This window comes from Lactuca virosa, chromosome 8, assembly GCF_052849685.1.
Source record: "Lactuca virosa cultivar CGN04683 chromosome 8, Lactuca_virosa_CGN04683_v6, whole genome shotgun sequence".
NCBI lineage: Eukaryota > Viridiplantae > Streptophyta > Magnoliopsida > Asterales > Asteraceae > Lactuca > Lactuca virosa.
In genome coordinates this window covers 129039263-129058826 of record NC_136433.1, presented here as the reverse complement: position 1 = coordinate 129058826, position 19564 = coordinate 129039263, and positions in this window count along the sequence as shown.

Below are 19564 nucleotides of genomic sequence, written 5' to 3'. Positions count from 1 at the left end.
CAGATATTCAAAATGACATAACTTCTTCATACAAGCTCTGTTTTCGACATTATTTATATCCACGGAAATCTCTCGACGAGATCCGTAACTTGATTTTGAAAGGCTGCGATAGAGGTTATGTGAGGCCCCAATGTTGACCCTTCCAGAGGCTGTCGAGGATTCCGTGGTATTTTTTATGCATCCATCACTGGTTTGGGGGCGGTCCTTATGTAGAGGGGATGAGTGACTGCTTATGCTTCGCGGCAGCTGAAGTTGCATGAGGCGCAATATCCTACTCATGACCCGGAGTTGGGAGTAGTGGTGTTTGCCCTCAATATTTGGAGACATTATCTATATGGGGTCCGTTGTACCGTTTACACGGATCACAAGAGTCTGCGATATCTTATGGACCAAACGAACCTAAACATGAGGAAGCACAAGTGGCTGGACATGGTCAAGGATTATGACTGCGAGATCCTTTACCATTCGGGTAAAGCGAATGTGGTAGTAGATGCCTTGAACCGTAAGTCGGCTGGATCTTCAGCTGGGGAGATGTCTATGAGGATATCCCTTGATTCCCCACTTTTGGATTTGATTAGAAGGGCATAGGTAGAGGGAGTTAGGATAAAGAACTGGAAGCAGGAGAGGATCATGGGAGAGATCGACAGGTTTGTCACCGATAGCCAAGGGTTGTTGACGCGGTGTGGTCGGGTTTGGGTTCCAGTTTCTGGTGGGATCAAGTAGATAGTGTTGGAGGAGGTTCAAAAGTCTCGTTTTTCTACACACGCGGGAGCCACCAAGATGTATCTAGATTTGATACTGAGTTATTGGTGGTCGTGTATGAAGAGGGAGATAGCCTTGTGCGTTGACAGGTGGTTGAACTGTAGGATGGTCAAGGTCGAGCATCAGAGGCCGCATGACAAGCTGCAGCCTTCGGAGGTTCCCATGTGAAACTGGGAACATATCACCATGGAATTTATCACCAAGTTACCAAAGACTGCCAAGGGTTTTGATGCTATATCGATCAACATGGGAACATTCCTACTTTTTGGCCATACGAGAGAGCTCTTCGGCCAAAAAGTTGGCCGATGTGTATGTTTGGGAGATTGTTGCTTGTCATGGGGTTCCAACCTCCATTGTTTCAGACCGAGATGTTCGATTCACTTCCCGATCCTGGCAAAAGTTCCACGAGGAACTGGGAACAATGATACATTTTAGCACTGCTTATCACCAGCAGATTGACGGCCAGAGTGAGAGGACCATCCGAACACTTGAGGATATGTTGCGAATTGCGTCATAGATATTGGTGGGAGTTGAGATTCCTACCTACCTCTTGTGGAGTTGTAACACTTGATTTGGGTATGCTCATATTTGACCCTTTGTATTTGAAATCATTGCAATTTTGGTCATTGTCGCTAGTACGCGAGGCGTACCGTAGGTACGCTTGGTGTACTAGCTGATATATGAACGTGGGCTTCGACCACGTACGTTGGGCGTACGTGGGTTATGCTGGGCGTACGCTGGCCAGGAACAAATCCTAATTTTTAGGGTTTGTGCCCTATTAAAGCTTCATTAACCTATCCCTTGGACATTTTAGACCAGCCTCCACCCTTTGAAAACCCTAATTCGTCCCTTTGCCTTGTGTGGTGCTTTTGGAGTTTTTGTTAGAACTTTGGTGGGTTTTGTGCATCTTGAAGTGGTAGAATAAGAAGTTTTAAGACTCATTCCTTGGAGGAGAGCTTAAAGATCCAAATTTAGCTCCTTCATTTGGTGACTTTTGAGGTATAAAGTCCATACCATGACTACTCTTTGCTTTGATCTACTCTTTAGCTGGATTATAGTCATTTTGGTCCCTTTTGGTTGGTATTGATGAGATAAGGCCATTGTAGAAGCTAAACCTTGTAAATCTGGACGTTTTAATGGTCCCCTAAGCATAAAAATGCAAACTTTATGGCATTTATGGACTCATGCATGTGTTAAGTCATTTGTTAAGCTCTTTCGAGCTCTAAGAGCCTCATTAAGCCATGCATGCACGTAAAGTTGCCAACTTTACGTGATGAATCATCTTTTGGGACTAGATCTGCGAGTATGGAGTAGTGGCTTAATGGATTAAGTGCTTCTTTGTTGAGATTGGCCAACTGGTGAGTACGTTGGGCGTACCAAGCTGGTACGATGCGCATACTTGCCCATGGAGGAGTATGCTGAGCGTACAAGTTGAGTATGCCCCACGTACTCAGCAGGATTAGGCTTCAGACTTTTGGGCTCTTGGTATTGGGCCATGTTTGGACTTAGGTGTTTAGAGATTTGTTGGGCCATTTGATTTTATTTGGGCTGATGTTTTCTGTTGGGTTCACATGGATGAAGGCCCAGAAGAGGACTTGGGCCCAATTTGGAAAATTGGGCCATAATTGGGCTTTGGGGTGACCATTTTGGTATTGGGCCTTCTAGTGTAGTTGGTTTGGGCTTGGTCTTGGACCAAGCTAGGTAAAGTGTAAAATGGTATTTGTACCATAATTTAGACTGATGGTTATGGATTGGAATCCAATTATTAATTGGATGATATTGGTATTGATAGTGCGGGGTTTTGTCAGACCAGCAGCCAGAGATTTATCAGTGTGATTCAGCAGTTTGATGTGAGTTTCCTCACTGGGTTTAGCGGGTCTAAGGCACCAATGTCGGCCCAAGATATGTTATGTTAGGATGCTAGATGTCTTTATGACTCTTGCATGGATATGTGCTTGTATGCTTACGGGGTGGGGCCCGATGATTATTTTGTATGCTATTATCTGGTTATGTTTATATGATTTGTATGTTGGGCGGGGCCCATTATGCGAGTTAGGGCGATGTCCGATATACTCAGTGGATGGGGCCCATTATATGTTTGACATGTGTGGTAAGTGGTATTTGGGGGAAATTCACTAAGCTTTGTGCTTAAGGTTTTCAGTATATGTTTTAGGTACTTCCAGTGCAAAAGGGAAGAGCTCGGGGTGATTGCAGTGCACCCACTATATTTTTCCGCATATTTTTGATTAATCTGGTGTTTTGATGACATAGATGGTACATTTGATTTATCATGGTTATGATGATCTTTTGGATAACCATTTTATTAATTTAAAAATTGAAAATTTTGGTCTATATTGGGACGTTTCAAGTTGGTATCAGAGCCTTAGTTTGAGGGATTCGGATATACTCTCGGGTGTTTTTGCACTCAAACTGAGGATTTGGTGGTATTTTCTTTTCAAAAAGGAAATGTTTTATAAAAAGGGTTTTCTAACATAAGAAAGGGTGTGGTGCATGCAATCGACCAAGATCAAGTAAGTTTTCTCACAATACCCATACATGTTATCTAATATGATTTGATTTGTGAATCTTTGAATTACATGCTAGTTAGTGCTAAGGATCTGCTTAGTATTTACATGATAGAAATGCTAGGAGAGATGCCTTTGTATGACTATTGTATGAGCTTATAGACTTTCATGCTAGTACTGATCAGTCAGTGACCTGATTAGGTTATGCTTGGTTTTGATTACTTGATGCTTGAATGCTGCTTGCTTTGTGCTTTTTAGGAGTTCTCACTAGTTTCAGCTAACTAGTAAGCGAATATGTTAAGTTACATATTACTAATACTAGATAATTTTAGAATGTTAGGTTTTAACTCTATTGCCCAACTCTTGTTTGAGTCCAACCGTTGTAGTGTGAGACCTCTCATTCGAAGAATTATCTGGTTTCGATGATATGTAATTGTATTTGTGAGCTAGTTAGAGGAAGTTGGCGGGAGTTCTTTCTGCATCTGATGGCGAAGAGTGGCATGGAGTTTTCCCTAGGGAAACCTAGGAAGGGATGTAGTGTTGGGAGCCTTATCTTGCTGAGGGTTAATTGTATGGATATAAAGTGACTTGGTGGATTTAAGACGATCCTTGAGGAAAGTATGGATAGATGTGGAAGGTAGTATGAGCCTGTACTACTGGAAGCAGAGGATTCGTACTCGAGACAAGGAGAGTTGCAATGAAACCAGGAAGCTTGTAGAGTTTGTGAGCCCTCGATATATTTTGATGCGTATTACGATGGTTTATATGGTCTATTTTCAGTATGGTGACTCTACGAGGCACATCGGTTGGCAGATCTGGTGCTGGGGAGGGCTCGGGCTCAGGTTCTGGAGTCGGGCAGTTGGATGATCAGACGAGGGAGTCATTTTGTCTGAGATTATGCATAGCAATTTCGAGCAAACTCCTGTGATCTTCGGTACGATCAAGGAGGCATTGTGGAGCTGTTGGAGGAGTGTCTGAGCTCCTTCCGTTATGAGATGGTGGCCTTGATTGAGGTGCGTTCCTTGACCTTCAGGGATTATACTGCTACTACCACCACCACCTCGATATCTGATCCGATTTGCATTCATTGCAATCAGAGGGGCCACAAGAAGGCCCATTGTCCGAGTTTGACTACAGTAGGACCAGTGTCAGCACCTGCTCCTGCAACTCTACGAATTACGGACGGCCGCCTGAGCAAGGCGGATGCACCTGTTGTGAAGAGCAGGGCTTTCCAGTTGACAGCCGAGGAGGATCGTGCAGCTCTTGACGTGGTGACAGGTATGTTTCTTCTCCTTATCTCTTTATTTATATTGAATTGTTTGCTTATATTTATGTGTTTTATTTTAGGATCGTTCCTCGTGAATAGTATTTCTGTTTTGGTATTGTTTGATCGGGGGCTACCCGATCTTTCGTTTCGCTTGCGCTTAGCAAGAGGTTTTCCTAAGCTCTAGGGGAGATGGAATGTCAGTTAGATGTCGAGGATGCAGATGATCGATATGTCCCGTTTGCGAGGGTTCATCGGGGTTGTATCCTTCATATGTTCAGCGAGCAATATTCGATTGATTTGGTTCCCAAACCTTTGCATGGGAACAAGGTTATTGTGGGTATGGATTGGATGAGCCCCAATGGGGCGGTGATCGATTATGAGTAGCAATTAGTTCGGATTCGAACCCCAAGTAGGGGAGAGTTATTGGTTCAGGGGTGAGAGAGCTCAGAATGGGTCGTATTTGTGTTCAGCAGCGAGGGCTAGGCATTTATTCAGCAGGGTTGTTCAGGATTTGTCGCCTATGCTATGAATACCCGGGATAAGGGTAAGGCGACCATGGATGATGTTCCGATTATGTGGGATTATCCCAATATGTCTCCAGAGGATTTGTCTGGGGTGCCTCCGGAGAGGCAGGTTGAGTTCAGGATTGATCTGGTTCTAGGTGCGGCTACGATAGCCATGGCACCGTATCGGTTGGCTCCTCCCGAGATGATGGAGTTGTCTACACAGCTACAAGAGTTGTTAGACAAAGGATTCATTCGACGTAGTAGTTCACCATGGGGAGCATCGATCTTGTTTGTGAAGAAGAAGGATGGGTCCCATCGTATGTGCATTGACTACCGGGAGCTGAATAAGGTAACAGTGAAGAACCGTTATCCACTACCGAGGATTGATGATCTATTTGACCAGCTTCAGGGTGCATCTTGGTTCTCCAAGATTGATTTAAGATCGAGCTACCATCAAATGAGGGTTAGAGATTAGGATGTATAGAAGACAGCTTTCCAGACTCGTTATGGTCATTACGAGTTCGTGGTGATGCCTTTTGGGCTCACTAATGCTCCATCCGCGTTCATGGATCTCATAAACCGTGTGTGCAGACCGATGCTGGATCGGTCTGTGATTGTATTTATTGATGCTATCTTGGTATATTCCAAGACTCAGGAACAGCACGAGGAGCACTTGAGGGAAGTGATGGAGACTTTGAGGAGGGAGAGACTTTTTAAAAAGTTCTCCAAGTGTGAGTTCTGGTTGCATGAGGTGCAGTTTCTGGGACACCTTGTCAACCAGAATGGTATTCTAGTCGATCCGGCCAAGGTCGAGGTCGTGATGCAGTGGGAGGTTCCGAGGTCTTCATCTGAGATTTGGAGTTTCCTTGGTCTTGTTGGTTACTATCGGATATTCATACAAGATTTCTCCAAGATAGTTGTTCATTTGACTCGGTTGACAAAGAATACGATTACATTTCGTTGGGGGCCTAAGCAACAGGCAACTTTTGAGACCTTGAGACAGTGGCTATGCGAGGCATCGATTCTGACCCTACCGGAGGGTGTTGAGGATTTATGGTTTATTGTGATGCGTCAATCACGGGTTTGGGAGTAGTATTGATGCAGAGGGGTCGCGTGATCACATACTCTTCCAGGCGCCTGAAGCCTCATGAGGCGAATTATTCGACACATGATTTGGAGCTGGGGGTTGTGGTTTTCGCCCTCAATATTTGGCGGCATTACCTATATGGGGTCCGTTGTACTATTTACACGGATCATAAAGAGCCTAAGTTATCTGATGGATAAACCAAATCTGAACACGAGGCAATGCTGGTGGTTGGATGTGGTGAAGGATTATGATTGTGAGATCCTTTATCACTGAGGGAAGGCCAATGTGGTGGCCGATGCTCTCAGCCGCAAGGCGGTCATTGCTCTGATCAAGGATATATGTTTGAGGATGACTGTGATTACTCTGCTATTGGAGTGGATTCGCGAGGCTCAAGTCGAGGCTATGAAGGAAGAGCACAGGAAGAGTGACCGTATTGTGGGTCGGGTAGCTTCCTTCGATTATGATAGCCGTGGGTTGTTGACTCTTCATCGGCGGGTTTGGGTTCCATATTGGGGCGATGTGCGCTAGGTTCTGAAGGAGGAGGCGCACAAGTCTAGGTTCTTCATTCATCCCGGGGTGACGAAGATATATAGGGATCTCCGTCGTGATTATTGGTGGCCCTGCATGAAGTGGGGTGTGGCTTGGTATGTGGAATGGTGCTTGACTTGCAGGAAAGTCATGCCCGAGCATCAGCAATCTCATGGAAATATGCAGCCGTTGGATATTTCTGTATGGAAATGGGAGGATATTACCATGGATTTCATCATGAAGTTACCCCAGACTGCACACGGAGTGGATTCGATTTGGGTCATCGTGGATCGTTTGACCAAGAGCGTGTATTTTATTCTGATTCAGGAGAGTAAAACTACAGAGAAAATGGTTGAGGTTTATATCAGGGAGGTTGTGGCACATCATGGGTTGATGGTTTCAGTGGTTTCTGGCAGAGATGTCCGGTTTACTTCCAGATTTTGGAAGAGGTTTCATGATGAGTTAGGTACTCGTCTCCATTTCAGCACAACATTACATCCACAAACCGATGGTCAGAGTGAGCGGACGATTCAGACATTAGAGGATATGTTTTGGGCGTATGTTTTGGACTTCGGTGGGAGTTGGGATACGTATCTTCCATTATCAAAATTTTCGTATAACAACAGTTATCATGTCGGCATTGATCGACCACCTTTTGAGATGCGCTATGGGAGGAAGTGCATGACCCCGATTTGTTGGGGCGAGGTCGGTCAGCGGGTAATGGGGAGTAATGAGGTGGTACTCAAGACTACCGAGTTGATCCAACATGTTCAGAATAGACTCCAGACAACTCAGAGTCGGCAGAAGAGTTATGCCGACAGACGCTTATCAGATCTAGAGTTCCACGTGGGGGATATGGTTCTCCTGAAGGTGTCACATTGGAAAGGTGTCATCTGATTCAGGAAGAGGGGCAAGCTAAGCCCCATGTATATCGGTCCTATCAGGGTATTGGTGTGGGTGGGACGGGTTGCATATCGTTTGGATCTTCCAGATGAGCTCAGTCAGATTCACAACACGTTCCATGTCTCTCAGCTGCGAAAGTGCTTAGTGGATGATTCCGCAGTGGTGCCGTTGGAGGATATTCATGTGGACGACCGCCTGAATTATACTGAGAGACCAATGGAGATTCTTGATCGAAAAACGAAAACCTTGAGGAACAAGGTTTTTGGGTTGGTGAAGGTGTAATGGCAGCATCACAAGGGTTTGGAGTGGACTTGGGAGCCGAAGGAGGAGATGAGGGAGCACTATCCGGAGTTGTTTAGAGCATCAGACTTCGAGGACGAAGTCTGATTCAAGTGGGGGAGAATTGTAACACTTGATTTGGGTATGTTCATATTTAACCCTTCGTATTTGAAATCATTGCAATTTTGGTCCTTGTGGCTAGTACGCGGGGCGTACCATAGGGTACGCTTGGCGTACTAGCTGATATATGAACGCTGGCTTCGACCATGTATGTTGGGCGCATGTGGGTTACGCTGGGCGTACGCTGGCCAGGGATAAACCCTAATTTTTAGGGTTTGTGCCCTATTTAAGCTTCATTAACCCCTATTTCGTCCCTTTGCCTTGTGTGGTGCTTTTAGAGTTTTTGTTGGAACTTTGGTGGGTTTTGTGCATCTTGAAGTGGTAGAATAAGAAGTTTGAAGACTCATTCCTTGGAGGAGAGCTTAAAGATCCAAATTTAGCTCCTTCATTTGGTGACTTTTGAGGTATAAAGTCCATACCATGACTACTCTTTGCTTTGATCTACTCTTTAGCTGGATTATAGTCATTTTGGTCCCTTTTGGTTGGTATTGATGAGATAAGGCCATTTTAGAAGCTAAACCTTGTAAATATGGACGTTTTAATGGTCCCTTAAGCATAAAAATGCAAACTTTATGGCATTTATAGACTCATGCATGTGTTAAGTCATTTGTTAAGCTCTTTCGAGCTCTAAGAGCCTCATTAAGCCATGCATGCACGTAAAGTTGCCAACTTTACGTGATGAATCATCTTTTGGGACTAGATCTGTGAGTATGGAGTAGTGGCTTAATGGATTAAGTGCTTCTTTGTTGAGATTGGCCAACTGGTGAGTACGTTGGGTGTACCAACCTGGTACGATTCGCATACTTGCCCATGAACGAGTACGCTGAGCGTACGAGCTGAGTACGCCCCGTGTACTCAGCAGATTGGGCTTCAAACTTTTGGGATCTCAGTCTTGGGCCATGTTTGGACTTAGCTGTTTAGAGATTTGTTAGGCCATCTGATTTTATTTGGGCTGATGTTTTATGTTGGGTTCACATGGATGAAGGCCCATAAGAGGACTTGGGCCCAATTTGGAAAATTAGGCCATAATTGGGCTTTGGGATGACCATTTTGGTATTGGGCCTTCTAGTGTAGTTGGTTTGGGCTTGGTCTTGGACCAAGCTAGGTAAAGTGTAAAATGGTATTTGTACCATAATTTAGACTGATGGTTATGGATTTGAATCCAATTATTAATTGGATGATATTGGTATTGATAGCGCGTGGATTTGTCGGACCACCAACCATAGATTTATTAGTGTGATTCAGTAGTTCGAGGTGAGTTTCCTCACTGGGTTTAGCGGGTCTAAGGCACCAATTCCGGCCCAAGATATGTTATGTTAGTATGCTAGATCTCTTTGTGACTCTTGCATGGGTATGTGCTTATATGCTTATGGGGCGGGGCCCGATGATTATTCAGTATGCTATTATTTGGTTATGTTTATATGATTTGTATGTTGGTTGGGGCCCGTTATTTGAGTTAGGGTGAGTCTCGTTATACTCAGTGGGCGAGGCCTGTTATGCGAGTTAGGGCGAGGCCTGTTAAACTCAGGGGGCGGGGCCCGTTATGTGAGTTAGGGCCAGGCCCGTTACACTCATCGGGTGGGGCCCATTGTATGTTTGACATGTGTGGTATGTGGTATTTGGGGGAAATTCACTAAGCTTTGTGCTTACGGTTTTCAGTTTATGTTTTAGGTACTTCCAGTGCAAAAGGAAAGAGCTTGGGGTGATTGCAGTGCACACACTATATTATTCCGCATATTTTTTATTACTCTGATGTTTTGATGACATAGATGATACATTTGATGTACCATGGTTGTAATGATATTTTGGATACCAAATTTATTAATTTAAAAATGAAATTTTTGGTCGATATTTTGGGACGTTTCAGGAGTTTTCCTACAACGACAACTATCACTCCGGCATAGGTGCCCTACCGTTTGAGCTCTTGTATGGTCGGAGATGTCGTACCCCGGTATGTCAGGGAGAGGTTGGTCACAGGGTCATAGGGAGGACCGAAGTAGTCCTTTATACCATGAAGCTTATTCAGCAGATCAGGCAGAGACTGCAGACAAATCAGAGTCGGCAGAAGAGTTATGCCGACCAGGGCCGATCAGAGTTGGAATTTCAGGTCGACGATATGGTATTACTGAAAGTCTCACCCTGGAAGGGTGTGATACGCTTCAGGAAGAGGGGAAATTGGGTCCCGGTATATTGGACCGTTCCGTGTGATATCCAGGATAGGCAGGATGATCTACCGGTTGGATTTGCCAAGTGAGCTCAGTTAAATCCACAACACTTTCCATGTCTCTCAGTTGCAGAAGTGTGTGTTGGACGATGAGGCACTGGTTCCTTTGGATAATATTCAGGTCGACAAGTGCCTGAATTATATTGAGAGGCCGGTGGCTATACTAGAGAGAAAGATGAAGGTCCTGCACAACAAGGAGATACCTTTGGTTATGATTCAGTGGCAACATCTGAGAGGCTCCAAGTGGAGCTGGGATCCCGAGGCTGAGATGCGGGAGCATTACGCAGAGTTATTTAATGCATCAGACTTCGAGTACGAATTCTAGGTCAAATGGGGGAGAATTGTAACATCTTGTTTTGAGGTACTTTCACTTTTGACCCTTATATTGAGATTTATTACATTTCGGTCCTTAAAATGTAAGATTTGTGGCTGGGAGGGGCTAACATTGCCATTTTTGGAATTGTGGGGCGGAGCCACGTACGCTGGGCGTATGGGGTGAAGTCCCAAACCCTAATATTAAGGGTTTGGACCATATTTATCCTTCATTAAATCTCAAACCTGGTTCCTTTCATCGACCTCCATCCTTTCAAAATGTTTTTGCAAACCCTAACCTACCTTGTGAGCATTTTTGAGCTTGTGTGTGTGTGTTTTGTGCCTTCGAATAAGAAAGAAGGAAGTAGATACCATCTTGGAGGAGTGAAGCACCTTAGATCCAGAATCACATCACCATTTGACATCACTTGGAGGTATAAAGTTTTGAACTTGGTGAAGTTATACTTAGATCTTGTATTGGGCTTGATCTTATGTTCTTTTGGTCCAATAATCTTGGTATTATGAGTAGGGGTTACTCTAATCCATTTGACTTGTCCTTCCAAAGGTTTTGGAGCCTCTTGAGTCATAAAAATGTAATCTTGGACACTAATTTCTTCTCATGCATGGCCTAAGTTGTCTTAATGGATTAAGAGGTTAAGATCTTTGGTGTTGGGAACTTAATGGCCATGCAAGACCATAAAGTTGGAAACTTTATGGTCAAGGACATCATTTTGGACTTGGATCTTGAAAATGGACTTAAGGGCTTAAGGATTAAGCTCTTAATGACTTAGGTTGGCAGCCATCTGCGTACGCTGGGCATACAAGGCGTACGCTGCACATATGTGGTCAACAGACCCGTTCCTAGTCAACCAACGCGTACGTTGGGCGTACAGCTGAGTACGCTGGGTGTACTCAACTGGGTTTACTTGGTTGACTTTTTTGAACTTTCACTTTTACCTGATTTTGACCAAGTTTGACTTAGGGGTATTTTGGGTATTTTAGATTGTGGTTGAGAATTGGTCATTTGGATGGATAGGTGATGGTTAGAGCTGAGATTCAGAGTCAGGACCTCATCAGCTATTGTTCAGACTGAGAGGTTAGTCTTCCTCACTGTACTTATGGGTCGAAGGCTCCAAGGTCGGCCCATTAGAGTGGATATCTTGTTATATGATAGTATGTTATTATGATGTAGAGATCCGTTAGATTGGTATCCTAGTATATAGGGTGTTAGCATGCGGTGGTGATCTGTAGATCTGCCTGTTTGTTTGTTGACTGGTTATATGCTTATATGTTATGTATATGTCGACATGTTATGTTTCGTTGGGTTGAGGCGGTCCCTCTTTGTGCTGAAGGCCAAGATACCTGGGGCGGTCCGGATAGACTATAGGCTTTACGAGGCGGTCCAGTCAGGCCGAAGGCCCGAAGAGCGATCCGGATAGGTTGTAGGCCAGGCGAGGCGGTCCGGTCATACCGAAGGCACGGAGAGCGATCCAGATAGGTTGTAGGCCCTGCGAGGCGGTCCAGTCAGGTTGAAGGCTCATTTATGCATGTTGTTGTTTGTTATGTTTATGTGGTGGTACTTTGGGGGAACTCACTAAGAGTTGGCTTACAATTTTAGTTTTATTTTCAGGTACTTCTGAGGACCGTGGCAAGGCGAAGATGTGACCGTAAACATCCTCGGTTCGTATGTTGATGGATCTTGGGAGACTCTGATTTGAATAATATTTTGAAAACAATGATTTTGTAAACTCTTTTTAAGTAATGGGTTGTTTTGAAAAGTCTAAATTTGTTATGATTTTTGAGATGTTACATCTACAACCACGACCATCAACTCTGATGCTTAATCAGAATCATCACCTGAAGCAAGATTCGAATATGTGAAAAGAAGATTAGGTTTCCTTCACCCATACCCCTAGAGCCAGATCTCGATCTGTAAACCAACCCAACGATTAGGAACCCTGGATGACATTAACCCTTTTGTCTTTTGTTTCATCCTGAATGGGATTTGTTCATCATTTTCTTGACGATTGTTGTTGCAGTTTTGGTTTGGACTTTGTGAACGATCTACCATATATACCCTGGCTTCTTCACACTTTCTTGAAACTAATACCCAAAATTGATTGCAAGGTTCGAATTTTCTGAATACGAATTATTCATCTCAAGTCATAATCTCATTTAATTATCACAAATTAGTTTTTTAGGGTGCAAACTTTTCCATGAGGATGACTTGATGGCTTGGAAGATCCAGTTATGACATGTGGGTTGTAGCTCCTTTATATATATTGGTCTTATGTATTTGTATTGTAGAACTCCCATTTATATGATTCATATTGTTTAAAGAGTAGATTTTTAGATTTCTTTATGTAGTTGAAGAAAATCATGCTCCTGCCAATTTTGTTCTACTCTCATCATTTATACAATTAAGCTTAAACGTTATATCAATCTTGTTGTTGATTATGTTAGTCTTCATATTTCTCATGTCAAATCCAGGTTTTAAGTCTTCAAAATTTTCAATATACCAAATCCCTCTATGAAAGAATTCATTTCTTCCTCAATCCAGTGATTAGTTCAAGCGGTTAGGTGGATTGAGAAGGTTACAATTTTGTGTTAGTTTGGTTGTGACCTATGAAAAATTGTTTGTCGTAACAAGATTCAAGTCAAATTCAGAAGGTGCGATAAAATCGATCGGGTTTGTGATGTTATATACTTGGTGTACAAAGATGTTATACGTAACGACCTAGATTTCTAATATCTAATCTAGTGAGATTATTAGGTTTATTTCTAAAAATTTGTCGAATTCTATTAACTCATAAAAATAAAAACATTTTACATCTCAGGAAATCACTGGTTTACAGTAAATCCCAATCATAAAAGAACAAGGAAAAACAACTAAAATAACAACCTAGTTTAAGTCCTTGTGCTCCTGTCTTCTCTTCTAGTACCAGGACTGCTACTACATGAACTTACAAAACATGAAACATCTCCACAACACCATATAACAATGTCTGGTGAGTTATATTCTTTCTAATTTCATGTTCATCTGCTCTTCATGTAACTATTTCTATCTTTCCTCACTCTAATCTTCCTTTCTTGTCTTTCTCATACTCTACAATCTAACTTTCTTCTCTTCTTCCTCTTATCTTCACATACTCTATCTTTTATCCTCTTTTCCTATACTCTACTACATTCACTGTCTTTCTCATCTGATCTGCACCTTACTCTTCTTCTCATACCATCTCTTAGTCTCTTCACAAGATCATCTCATATTTTTTGTATATGATATATATTTGCCTCTACCTCTATCTCTTCTCTACTCTTGCCTACATCTTCCTATCTCTCTCCACGCTCTATCTCATCTCATTTTCCTCTATTCATCTCCATGCTCTATGATTGCCCTTCTCTTGCTCTTCTTCCTTCATCTCATACTTGTCATCTCTGATCCCTCATGGATCCCTTGACATTTTCTTTCTTCTCTTGAATCCCTCACGGATTCCTTGCTTTTAATCCCTCATGAACTATTTCTAAGTTCTAAAAATAACTCCATTATCTAGTTCCATTCATGGAACCCTTTTCTTTATCTTTTCTAACCATACTTAATCTTTAATTCTCACACGAATTATCCATCTACATCCCCGAATGTATCTTCTATCTATGTTCCCTAAGGTACCATCATCTCATTCCCGAAGGAATCATACTCTTATCCCTGAAGGAACCTCTATCACATTCACGAAGGAATCATAATCTTGTCCTCGAAGGAATCATAATCTTATCCCCGAAGGAACCTCTATCTCATATCCCCGAAGGAATGATCTTTCTCTAAATCTCTATCTTTGTTATGTGACTTATCACATAATACTTGTCCCATGGACAATTTATTTCTTTATCTCATTAATACATCTTCTACTACACATCTAGTACTTAACTCATTAAGTACTTAATATTTATATATGTCTATGAACATATATGTATTCTATATAATACCATCCATGTCTAGACATAGATACATACACTTATGATTATAATACTTATAATCATTCTCTATCACTATCTAAAATCCCTTAGTTATCCATATATACATTTTCTCATCATCTACTTATACGTAGGATTATAATACATATAATCTCATTATTTCATTATCTACTCTCAAGGGTATTACTCATAATAATCTTGTCCTTTCTCTATACATCTATACATACTTTTGTTATACTCACATGCTCAGACACATGATCTTAAGTGTATAACCACAAGTACATAATATTAAATAGTATTATAGTGCATATAATCCTCTTCTTTCCTTCTCTCCGTCATGCTCAGATACATACATGACTCTCACATACTATATATATATGTACACACACATACATAAATATATAAAACAACATAGAGATAGTGAGTGAGAGTTATAACTCACCATGTTAGTTAGCGAGGACTAACTACCACTCCTTGGCTCATCTCTTCAATTAATGCATATCCTCTTGCTCAAGGCCTATTCATACATCATTTCAAGTTTCTTAAAACTTGTCTTAGCCTATTAAGAGCTTATCTAGTTCTTAATGTTAAAATTCTCACTTAATTGATCATAGTTCTAACATTTCATTTTTTACTTACAAATTAATTTCAATCAATGAATTAAGCATTCCATAATACTGATGGGTTTTCTAGGTTATAAAATTTTACATGTGGCAGAAAAACACTTAAACCCTTAATTTCACATGCAACCTAGAAAGGATCTATGTTTTCTCTATTGATAGCAACTAACCATGAATATCAAGAAACCCTAGGAGAGAGGCTATGAAATCGAAATTCATATCAAATTAGGGTTATATACCTTTTGATTATTATTGTAAATAATCAAAGTGGAATCCTTCTTCAAGAACTTAAAAAGCTAGCACCAAAGGTATGGTACATCTGATGCATTGTACCCAAAACCATAGTAACAAGAAGACTTGAGGAGAGAGGAGGCTAGAGGAGAAATTTCGGCTATCCTTCTGAGATTGTGAGTGCATAAAAATGGGATCCCAAGGGATCCTATTTGTAGGCTATAGGAAAACCCTGTAAACCCTAATTTGAATTAAATAATAATATTTCAAAATTCAAATCGGTTATCTAAATCCTAATCTCAAGGAAGCATCCAGAAACCCTATCCGAGGTTTTTCCAAAACCGTCCCTATGGGTCATTTGCTCAACCTTTGAAAAATAACAACCCAAGTCCCTACACTTTTAATTAATTTAACTAATCCCGAAATTAATTATAATTAATTTCTGATTAATTCTCAATTAATTATTACTATTTCCAGTTAATATATTATTCATACAATATATTAATAAATCATTTATTTCAATTTCTAATTAATTTATTAATCATATAATAAATTAACAAATCAGCCTCTTCCCCCAAAAGCCATTCAATCCAAATACTAGTTTTGAGGGCAACCCAAAAACGACTTGGTTTTATTTCAAGAATATACCAATTTAGTTATTGGATTAGACACCTTAATCCAATAGTCTCCCACTTGGATAAGTCTGTAACTACAATTGCAAGTACAAACCTTGAAATAAACAGCAAATAGTGCTTCCTGAAGCCACTGCCAAACTCTGATTCAAATCAACTATTGAACCTAAGATAAGTGATCAGCTATTCCTTCGTTTTTCAAGATATCGTATGGACACGAAACATGGATCTGTTGGATTAGGTGTCTAAACCCATAACTATAATTGGTATGTACTTGACCCGAGAGTAGCATGGTCCATTTGGGTTGCCTTCACCAAAGCAATTTGATAGGATGAACTTTTGAGAAGAGGTTATTTGTGATTTATTAATATATTATAAGTTCTAATATATTAATATGAAATAATATTATTTAATTAGTATTGATCAAGAATTAATTTGGAATTAATTTAGTGATCAAAAGAGACTAAGGCCCCCTTTGATAGTTGCTGACTGAGAAAGTGCTGAGTGAGAAAGGTCTGTCTCAGTAAGAAATTCTGACTGAGTAAGAAACTATGTTGTTTGATTGTACATCTGATTGAATGTGTTGACTGATGCAAAATGACCATTTTACCTTGATGCTCTATACGCTTCTATACAATAATAATAATAATAATAATAATAATTATTATTATTATTATTATTATTATAATAATATAAATAATGATAAAAATTATAATAATATCAATAATAATAATCATAATAATTATTATAATAATAATAATGATAATAATAATAATAATAATAATAATAATAATAATAATAATAATAATAACTAGAAGGAATGCCCTCGCTTCGCTATAGGTCGGGGAAAATTTCAAAACATGTTTATATTTGGTATGGTCGGGGAAAATTGCAAAACATGTTTATATTTGGTATTTAGTGCATCGTTGTAATTGACTGTTAAGTCACTTGGGGCCAAACCTTGAAACCATGAAACATATGCTATTCTTCTACCCATATCCAAACTAATATAAGCAAAAGAAAAACAACTAAATGTCTGCTGATCCATCATTGTAACCCGCAAAAAACAACAAATTTCACATAAAATTCAACAGAATTATCAAAATATAAATGTTTGTTATTGTACACATAAATGGGAGATACATTCAAAATAAGTAAACCAACAGGGGAGGCAATGAGCATTGACTTGAAACACATAATGATAAAAGAAATATGTGGATCTGTGGTGACATATCATTCACCTTAACATGAATTTCCAATAAAAGAACCTCTAATTGGTTCATCAAAATATCACTCGGGTTTGGAGGTTTTTCCAGTGTTTGACCATTTTGCCCCTGGAGATTTGAGTTTTTTTGTATGTTGGAATTTCCTTCCTCTTCGTAGATGCTTGTTTAAAATAAATAGAAACAGACAAAAAAATATTCAAGCGATTTTCTTCAATCATACACACACAACCATATCCATAAAACAGCACACACATTGTGTGATGTGTGTGGCTGTGTGTAAGTGGTTATGTGTGGCGAAGTGTCTGACCTTAAAACCACGATTGGATTATATTTTCAAAGTACATTGCTATAATTACAAATAAAGTACCATGCTTTAATGGGATTACCTTTTCAAAGTACTCTACTCTTGATAGGTAACCTCACCAGAAAAACGCCATATGCAAAAGACAAAAAAAAAGTTGAGTCAAAGTGCTAGGCTTTACGTATGAAACAATGAGTTCTAAAAACGTTTTTTAAAAATTTGAGTTTCATTCACACCACTTACACGTTATTCATCTGAAAATGTATATTTTCTTCCATTGTAATACACCACCCTCTTCAAATGCATCTTACGGATCATAACTGAAATAAACAAATAAAACCTAATCAATTAAAAATCTAAAAACTTATTTTGTTACCTTTTCAGCATTTCCTCTTCAACCCTTACAATAGTACAAAATTTTCCTTGCCAATCACTTCAAAATCCCTCTACAGAAGTTGCATAACTTAAAAACCAATTGGTATTAATAAAAAATAACAATAGAAGTAGAACACACATTTGGTCCCTGTGTTTAAATGTAGAAACGTACATTCAAAGTACAATGACGCTTAAAGAGAAACAAATTAAAATAAATAAATAAATAAATAAATAAGTTACAGTTTATGTCCATGTCATGTATTTTTATATTAAGTCCATTAAAAACGTTTTTGCAAATTTGGTCCTGATTTCAATTTTTTTAATGTTTTTGGTCCATCTCACTACCACCATTAACAAAACAGTATTAAATTCACTTAAAATGACCATCTTACCCCTATATATAACTCTTGCACCTTGAATCCTCCAAAGGTGACAAAGTGAAAGTCCATTCCACCGGTAATTGAAGACACCATAGCAATGCCAATTTTATCCTCCTTACTACACCACACCTACATAGAGCTTCATTTCCATACGTGATGTAAAATGAGTTCATTTCCATTTGTTGGTAATAAAAGGATATTTTTATTTAATTATACCACAAATCCATAAAGTAGAAAACAAAAAAAAGAATCAAAAAGTAACAGGAATTTGCAAAGCCTGTAGACCATGTAATTCTTCAAATTTCAACCCTCCAAATTAATAAGAAAACGATAAAGATTTGATTAATTACCAAAAGGTTAATGATTATCTAGTGTTTTTGCTCATCAAATCTTATATTTCGGATACAATGGGAAATTTATAAAATATGTAGAGACATATGCGCCCTTGGAATTAAAAAAGTAGAAGCCTAAGTTCTTATGTATGAAAAAAATCAGAAAGGAAGAGAAAGACAAAATGATTAAGGTCAAAGAAATAAAACATATATTCATTCTGAGTACAACATGCATGATACTTTTCTTCAGTTTTTAATATTTAGATTGAAAATGACATGAAAATTCATCACTTTGTCTACAAAAGGCAAAATATACCGGTAAATTTTACCATATAAGTCAAAATTGAGTTGAAATATTACCTATTTGTCCATAAAAGTCAGGATTTTCCTTTTGTGTCCATTCCATTAGTAAAAAAAGTAACATATAACATTGAAGTTTGCAGACCAGGTACCTTAACTTACGTGCTGTCAAGCAACAGAGCCAGTTACTACCAAAATTTGAAAATTTATCAAAAATAAATGCAAATCGGTTAAATAAACCATAAAAAAGAACAAAAAAAATGATAAACCAGATCAAATACTGATAAAAAAATTCATACACCTAAATTAAATTCATCTTTCCCAGATCGTGAAAATCGATGATTCTGTTCAGCAGAAAACCAAAACATCATCAAAAATTTCTGAGAAAACATTTGTTTTCCATGAGAGTTTAATGTATTTCATCAACAAAAAGTTCACAATTTGTAGTAATTTGCAACAAAAACCAAAACAAAACGTATTGTAAAGAAATTAAAAGCTCAGAGTTTACCTGAGAAAAACCAATTGAAGCAGTCATCGACAACTACAACAACAATCTACAACAGAAGCACCACCAAAAGATCGACAATTAAACATTAGAAGGACGTCGAGTCGGAAAAACCAATCGATTTAAGAAACCGAAGTGTGAACTATGGGGAAGAAACTCGAATCAAGAAGTGATTTGAAG